Here is a 5,609-nt window from a genome sequence, read left to right as displayed (position 1 = left end):
CCGTATGGTGTTGAACGTAGCTTGTTTTTTATTCTATTATTGGAAGGGTTTAGGTGTGTTTCCTACATAATCGAAAGCATAACTTGATCCGTGAACGATCGTATTATTTTACATATTTTTTTTACAGTGGAAGGTGAGCTTCACATGGGGAATTATAGCTGAGCGTTTCCAATATACTCGTACCATTAATTGCGGATTACAAAACCATTTCAACTTGGGAATGCAATAACTAATGCCTGTTGAGTTTAACTATAACAAAACAAAACTTAAATGCCATATTGAAAGGTAGAACATCACCGTGCCATATTTGGTAATGACAGAAAACTCTAGTTTATTGTGAGTAATGCTGTTCTTTGGTGTTGGTGTCTGGGTTTGTGTGTTTCTTCTATTGTTTCCGTAGGCTCAATGGTCTAGGGGTATGATTCTCGCTTTGGGTGCGAGAGGTCCCGGGTTCAAATCCCGGTTGAGCCCTCGTTATTTTATAGCAACGGAAGAGAAGCTATTGTAGAGGACACTTTTCTTTATTGTGACTAGTGTTAATGGATGTTGGTGTCTGGGTTTGTGTGTTTCTTCTATTGTTTCTGTAGGCTCAATGGTCTAGGGGTATGATTCTCGCTTTGGGTGCGAGAGGTCCCGGGTTCAAATCCCGGTTGAGCCCTCACTATTTTATAGCAACAGAAGAGAATCTATTGCGGAGGACATTTTTCTTTATTGTGACTAGTGTTAATGGATGTTGGTGTCTGGGTTTGTGTGTGTCTTCTATTGTTTCTGTAGGCTCAATGGTCTAGGGGAATGATTCTAGCTTTGGGTGCGAGAGGTCCCGGGTTCAAATCCCGGTTGAGCCCTCGTTATTTTATAGCAACGGAAGAGAATCTATTGCGGAGGACATTTTTCTTTATTGTGACTAGTGTTAATGGATGTTGGTGTCTGGGTTTGTGTCTGTCTTCTATTGTTTCTGTAGGCTCAATGGTCTAGGGGTATGATTCTCGCTTTGGGTGCGAGAGGTCCCGGGTTCAAATCCCGGTTGAGCCCTCGTTATTTTATAGCAACGGAAGAGAATCTATTGCGGAGGACATTTTTCTTTATTGTGACTAGTGTTAATGGATGTTGGTGTCTGGGTTTGTGTCTGTCTTCTATTGTTTCTGTAGGCTCAATGGTCTAGGGGTATGATTCTCGCTTTGGGTGCGAGAGGTCCCGGGTTCAAATCCCGGTTGAGCCCTCGTTATTTTATAGCAACGGAAGAGAATCTATTGCGGAGGACATTTTTCTTTATTGTGACTAGTGTTAATGGATGTTGGTGTCTGGGTTTGTGTGTGTCTTCTATTGTTTCTGTAGGCTCAATGGTCTAGGGGAATGATTCTAGCTTTGGGTGCGAGAGGTCCCGGGTTCAAATCCCGGTTGAGCCCTCGTTATTTTATAGCAACGGAAGAGAATCTATTGCGGAGGACATTTTTCTTTATTGTGACTAGTGTTAATGGATGTTGGTGTCTGGGTTTGTGTCTGTCTTCTATTGTTTCTGTAGGCTCAATGGTCTAGGGGTATGATTCTCGCTTTGGGTGCGAGAGGTCCCGGGTTCAAATCCCGGTTGAGCCCTCGTTATTTTATAGCAACGGAAGAGAATCTATTGCGGAGGACATTTTTCTTTATTGTGACTAGTGTTAATGGATGTTAGTGTCTGGGTTTGTGTGTGTCTTCTATTGTTTCTGTAGGCTCAATGGTCTAGGGGTATGATTCTCGCTTTGGGTGCGAGAGGTCCCGGGTTCAAATCCCGGTTGAGCCCTCGCTATTTTATAGCAACGGAAGAGAAGCTATTGCGGAGGACACTTTTGTTTATTGTGACTAGTGTTAATGGATGTTAGTGTATGGGTTTGTGTGTGTCTTCTATTGTTTCTGTAGGCTCAATGGTCTAGGGGTATGATTCTCGCTTCGGGTGCGAGAGGTCCCGGGTTCAAATCCCGGTTGAGCCCTCGCTATTTTATAGCAACGGAAGAGAAGCTATTGCGGAGGACACTTTTCTTTATTGTGACTAGTGTTAATGGATGTTGGTGTCTGGGTTTGTGTGTGTCTTCTATTGTTTCTGTAGGCTCAATGGTCTAGGGGTATGATTCTCGCTTCGGGTGCGAGAGGTCCCGGGTTCAAATCCCGGTTGAGCCCTCGTTATTTTATAGCAACGGAAGAGAAGCTATTGTAGAGGACACTTTTCTTTATTGTGACTAGTGTTAATGGATGTTGGTGTCTGTCTCGCTATTTTATAGCAACGGAAGAGAAGCTATTGCGGAGGACACTTTTCTTTATTGTGACTAGTGTTAATGGATGTTGGTGTCTGGGTTTGTGTGTGTCTTCTATTGTTTCTGTAGGCTCAATGGTCTAGGGGTATGATTCTCGCTTTGGGTGCGAGAGGTCCCGGGTTCAAATCCCGGTTGAGCCCTCGCTATTTTATAGCAACGGAAGAGAAGCTATTGCGGAGGACACTTTTCTTTATTGTGACTAGTGTTAATGGATGTTGGTGTCTGGGTTTGTGTGTGTCTTCTATTGTTTCTGTAGGCTCAATGGTCTAGGGGTATGATTCTCGCTTCGGGTGCGAGAGGTCCCGGGTTCAAATCCCGGTTGAGCCCTCGCTATTTTATAGCAACGGAAGAGAAGCTATTGCGGAGGACACTTTTCTTTATTGTGACTAGTGTTAATGGATGTTGGTGTCTGGGTTTGTGTGTGTCTTCTATTGTTTCTGTAGGCTCAATGGTCTAGGGGTATGATTCTCGCTTCGGGTGCGAGAGGTCCCGGGTTCAAATCCCGGTTGAGCCCTCGCTATTTTATAGCAACGGAAGAGAAGCTATTGCGGAGGACACTTTTGTTTATTGTGACTAGTGTTAATGGATGTTAGTGTATGGGTTTGTGTGTGTCTTCTATTGTTTCTGTAGGCTCAATGGTCTAGGGGTATGATTCTCGCTTTGGGTGCGAGAGGTCCCGGGTTCAAATCCCGGTTGAGCCCTCGTTATTTTATAGCAACGGAAGAGAATCTATTGCGGAGGACATTTTTCTTTATTGTGACTAGTGTTAATGGATGTTGGTGTCTGGGTTTGTGTCTGTCTTCTATTGTTTCTGTAGGCTCAATGGTCTAGGGGTATGATTCTCGCTTTGGGTGCGAGAGGTCCCGGGTTCAAATCCCGGTTGAGCCCTCGTTATTTTATAGCAACGGAAGAGAATCTATTGCGGAGGACATTTTTCTTTATTGTGACTAGTGTTAATGGATGTTAGTGTCTGGGTTTGTGTGTGTCTTCTATTGTTTCTGTAGGCTCAATGGTCTAGGGGTATGATTCTCGCTTTGGGTGCGAGAGGTCCCGGGTTCAAATCCCGGTTGAGCCCTCGCTATTTTATAGCAACGGAAGAGAAGCTATTGCGGAGGACACTTTTGTTTATTGTGACTAGTGTTAATGGATGTTAGTGTATGGGTTTGTGTGTGTCTTCTATTGTTTCTGTAGGCTCAATGGTCTAGGGGTATGATTCTCGCTTCGGGTGCGAGAGGTCCCGGGTTCAAATCCCGGTTGAGCCCTCGCTATTTTATAGCAACGGAAGAGAAGCTATTGCGGAGGACACTTTTCTTTATTGTGACTAGTGTTAATGGATGTTGGTGTCTGGGTTTGTGTGTGTCTTCTATTGTTTCTGTAGGCTCAATGGTCTAGGGGTATGATTCTCGCTTCGGGTGCGAGAGGTCCCGGGTTCAAATCCCGGTTGAGCCCTCGTTATTTTATAGCAACGGAAGAGAAGCTATTGTAGAGGACACTTTTCTTTATTGTGACTAGTGTTAATGGATGTTGGTGTCTGTCTCGCTATTTTATAGCAACGGAAGAGAAGCTATTGCGGAGGACATTTTTCTTTATTGTGACTAGTGTTAATGGATGTTGCTGTCTGGGTTTGTGTGTGTCTTCTATTGTTTATGTAGGCTCAATGGTCTAGGGGTATGATTCTCGCTTCGGGGGCGAGAGGTCCCGGGTTCAAATCCCGGTTGAGCCCTCGTTATTTTATAGCAACGGAAGAGAAGCTATTGTAGAGGACACTTTTCTTTATTGTGACTAGTGTTAATGGATGTTGGTGTCTGTCTCGCTATTTTATAGCAACGGAAGAGAAGCTATTGCGGAGGACATTTTTCTTTATTGTGACTAGTGTTAATGGATGTTGCTGTCTGGGTTTGTGTGTGTCTTCTATTGTTTATGTAGGCTCAATGGTCTAGGGGTATGATTCTCGCTTCGGGGGCGAGAGGTCCCGGGTTCAAATCCCGGTTGAGCCCTCGCTATTTTATAGCAACGGAAGAGAAGCTATTGCGGAAGACACTTTTCTTTATTGTGACTAGTGTTAATGGATGTTAGTGTAAGGGTTTGTGTGTGTCTTCTATTGTTTCCGTAGGCTCAATGGTCTAGGGGTATGATTCTCGCTTTGGGTGCGAGAGGTCCCGGGTTCAAATCCCGGTTGAGCCCTCGTTATTTTATAGCAACGGAAGAGAAGCTATTGTAGAGGACACTTTTCTTTATTGTGACTAGTGTTAATGGATGTTGGTGTCTGGGTTTGTGTGTGTATTCTATTGTTTCTGTAGGCTCAATGGTCTAGGGGTATGATTCTCGCTTCGGGTGCGAGAGGTCCCGGGTTCAAATCCCGGTTGAGCCCTCGCTATTTTATAGCAACGGAAGAGAAGCTATTGCGGAGGACACTTTTGTTTATTGTAACTAGTGCCATATTTGGGGTCCGAAATATTTCGTTTACAAAATTGCATATAATGCATAATGCTGTGAATGATTTTTTGTAATAGGTTTTGCTAAGCTAATAACACTTTGATTTTATTTCGAAGCTTTCGTTTGCGTGATTTCAAAATTTACTTCTTGATGTTGATTCCTAATAGTAAAGTGTTTGAGGATTTTCCAGCTCTCGACATCAGCAAGCTAAAACGACACATCGAACTGTCATAGAGTGTCTTGTAAAGAAAAAACCAATCCATCGTTCTTCTTTGCGGTGATCTCCGCTTTGTGGGGGTCTCTTCTGCCGATCGGGCGGCAAATATGTCCCTCCATGAGCTGTCAACGTGGTCTTCCGTTTGAGTCCGTCATTCATGAAAACAAGCGGTTGAAGAACGCGTCTCGTTTGTCGCATTTATGTGTTCAACGTGTTTTTTTTTTTGCTCACTCACAACTTCGCTTCAAAATGGCTCGGAGCCGTTTTGTGACGCGGCAGGAGAGCGTTGTATTTATTTTCCATCTTGCTTCTTTGAAAGGTTTGACGATGGTCGGTTTGCTTGCACGGTTTGCTGCTTGCTTTTTCTGATGTGTGCGAGAACGCTAAAGAATGTGTATTTATGGGTTGGGTAAAGCTGTTCTCCTGAAAATAAACATAAGATGAAGAGAGTTCCTAACGAGTTCCGTCTTTGCCGGCGTAGACTGCTAATGCCTGGGACTGTTTGAAAGGTTCTGTTTGAGCAAATGTTTCTTTAAAGTGTCGGCGGAAAATATTACCCCGAATGTACTGGAGTTTGGATGAAAAGAGAGTTGCAAGGCAATGTTCATTAGAATAAAAAAGGAAAGCATTTTAACAAGTTGTTAACATTTTCCCTCACTATTATGCAC

At 43.7% G+C, this 5,609-nt stretch overlaps 22 non-coding genes across 22 annotated transcripts; all 22 read left to right on the top strand.

Moving 5' to 3' along the window:
- The first annotated feature begins 399 nt into the window (after positions 1–399).
- On the top strand, positions 400–471 carry Trnap-ugg (transfer RNA proline (anticodon UGG)). The gene has a single exon. It is a non-coding gene; the product is annotated as a tRNA-Pro (tRNA).
- Positions 472–586: 115 nt separating this feature from the next.
- Positions 587–658, top strand: Trnap-ugg (transfer RNA proline (anticodon UGG)). Its single transcript has one exon. It is a non-coding gene; the product is annotated as a tRNA-Pro (tRNA).
- A 115-nt stretch (positions 659–773) lies between these two features.
- Trnap-ugg (transfer RNA proline (anticodon UGG)) lies at positions 774–845 on the top strand. The gene has a single exon. It is a non-coding gene; the product is annotated as a tRNA-Pro (tRNA).
- Positions 846–960: 115 nt separating this feature from the next.
- On the top strand, positions 961–1,032 carry Trnap-ugg (transfer RNA proline (anticodon UGG)). The gene has a single exon. It is a non-coding gene; the product is annotated as a tRNA-Pro (tRNA).
- A 115-nt stretch (positions 1,033–1,147) lies between these two features.
- Trnap-ugg (transfer RNA proline (anticodon UGG)) lies at positions 1,148–1,219 on the top strand. The gene has a single exon. It is a non-coding gene; the product is annotated as a tRNA-Pro (tRNA).
- Positions 1,220–1,334: 115 nt separating this feature from the next.
- On the top strand, positions 1,335–1,406 carry Trnap-ugg (transfer RNA proline (anticodon UGG)). Its single transcript has one exon. It is a non-coding gene; the product is annotated as a tRNA-Pro (tRNA).
- A 115-nt stretch (positions 1,407–1,521) lies between these two features.
- On the top strand, positions 1,522–1,593 carry Trnap-ugg (transfer RNA proline (anticodon UGG)). The gene has a single exon. It is a non-coding gene; the product is annotated as a tRNA-Pro (tRNA).
- Positions 1,594–1,708: 115 nt separating this feature from the next.
- On the top strand, positions 1,709–1,780 carry Trnap-ugg (transfer RNA proline (anticodon UGG)). Its single transcript has one exon. It is a non-coding gene; the product is annotated as a tRNA-Pro (tRNA).
- A 115-nt stretch (positions 1,781–1,895) lies between these two features.
- Positions 1,896–1,967, top strand: Trnap-cgg (transfer RNA proline (anticodon CGG)). The gene has a single exon. It is a non-coding gene; the product is annotated as a tRNA-Pro (tRNA).
- Positions 1,968–2,082: 115 nt separating this feature from the next.
- Positions 2,083–2,154, top strand: Trnap-cgg (transfer RNA proline (anticodon CGG)). Its single transcript has one exon. It is a non-coding gene; the product is annotated as a tRNA-Pro (tRNA).
- A 202-nt stretch (positions 2,155–2,356) lies between these two features.
- Positions 2,357–2,428, top strand: Trnap-ugg (transfer RNA proline (anticodon UGG)). The gene has a single exon. It is a non-coding gene; the product is annotated as a tRNA-Pro (tRNA).
- Positions 2,429–2,543: 115 nt separating this feature from the next.
- Trnap-cgg (transfer RNA proline (anticodon CGG)) lies at positions 2,544–2,615 on the top strand. Its single transcript has one exon. It is a non-coding gene; the product is annotated as a tRNA-Pro (tRNA).
- Positions 2,616–2,730: 115 nt separating this feature from the next.
- On the top strand, positions 2,731–2,802 carry Trnap-cgg (transfer RNA proline (anticodon CGG)). Its single transcript has one exon. It is a non-coding gene; the product is annotated as a tRNA-Pro (tRNA).
- A 115-nt stretch (positions 2,803–2,917) lies between these two features.
- Trnap-ugg (transfer RNA proline (anticodon UGG)) lies at positions 2,918–2,989 on the top strand. Its single transcript has one exon. It is a non-coding gene; the product is annotated as a tRNA-Pro (tRNA).
- Positions 2,990–3,104: 115 nt separating this feature from the next.
- On the top strand, positions 3,105–3,176 carry Trnap-ugg (transfer RNA proline (anticodon UGG)). The gene has a single exon. It is a non-coding gene; the product is annotated as a tRNA-Pro (tRNA).
- Positions 3,177–3,291: 115 nt separating this feature from the next.
- On the top strand, positions 3,292–3,363 carry Trnap-ugg (transfer RNA proline (anticodon UGG)). Its single transcript has one exon. It is a non-coding gene; the product is annotated as a tRNA-Pro (tRNA).
- Positions 3,364–3,478: 115 nt separating this feature from the next.
- Positions 3,479–3,550, top strand: Trnap-cgg (transfer RNA proline (anticodon CGG)). Its single transcript has one exon. It is a non-coding gene; the product is annotated as a tRNA-Pro (tRNA).
- A 115-nt stretch (positions 3,551–3,665) lies between these two features.
- Positions 3,666–3,737, top strand: Trnap-cgg (transfer RNA proline (anticodon CGG)). Its single transcript has one exon. It is a non-coding gene; the product is annotated as a tRNA-Pro (tRNA).
- Positions 3,738–3,939: 202 nt separating this feature from the next.
- Trnap-cgg (transfer RNA proline (anticodon CGG)) lies at positions 3,940–4,011 on the top strand. Its single transcript has one exon. It is a non-coding gene; the product is annotated as a tRNA-Pro (tRNA).
- Positions 4,012–4,213: 202 nt separating this feature from the next.
- Trnap-cgg (transfer RNA proline (anticodon CGG)) lies at positions 4,214–4,285 on the top strand. The gene has a single exon. It is a non-coding gene; the product is annotated as a tRNA-Pro (tRNA).
- A 115-nt stretch (positions 4,286–4,400) lies between these two features.
- On the top strand, positions 4,401–4,472 carry Trnap-ugg (transfer RNA proline (anticodon UGG)). Its single transcript has one exon. It is a non-coding gene; the product is annotated as a tRNA-Pro (tRNA).
- Positions 4,473–4,587: 115 nt separating this feature from the next.
- Trnap-cgg (transfer RNA proline (anticodon CGG)) lies at positions 4,588–4,659 on the top strand. Its single transcript has one exon. It is a non-coding gene; the product is annotated as a tRNA-Pro (tRNA).
- Positions 4,660–5,609: the final 950 nt, after the last annotated feature.

Source organism: Anopheles marshallii, chromosome 2, assembly GCF_943734725.1.
Source record: "Anopheles marshallii chromosome 2, idAnoMarsDA_429_01, whole genome shotgun sequence".
NCBI lineage: Eukaryota > Metazoa > Arthropoda > Insecta > Diptera > Culicidae > Anopheles > Anopheles marshallii.
The sequence above is the reverse complement of the archived record's forward strand: the minus strand, read 5'-3'. Positions and strand labels throughout refer to the sequence as shown.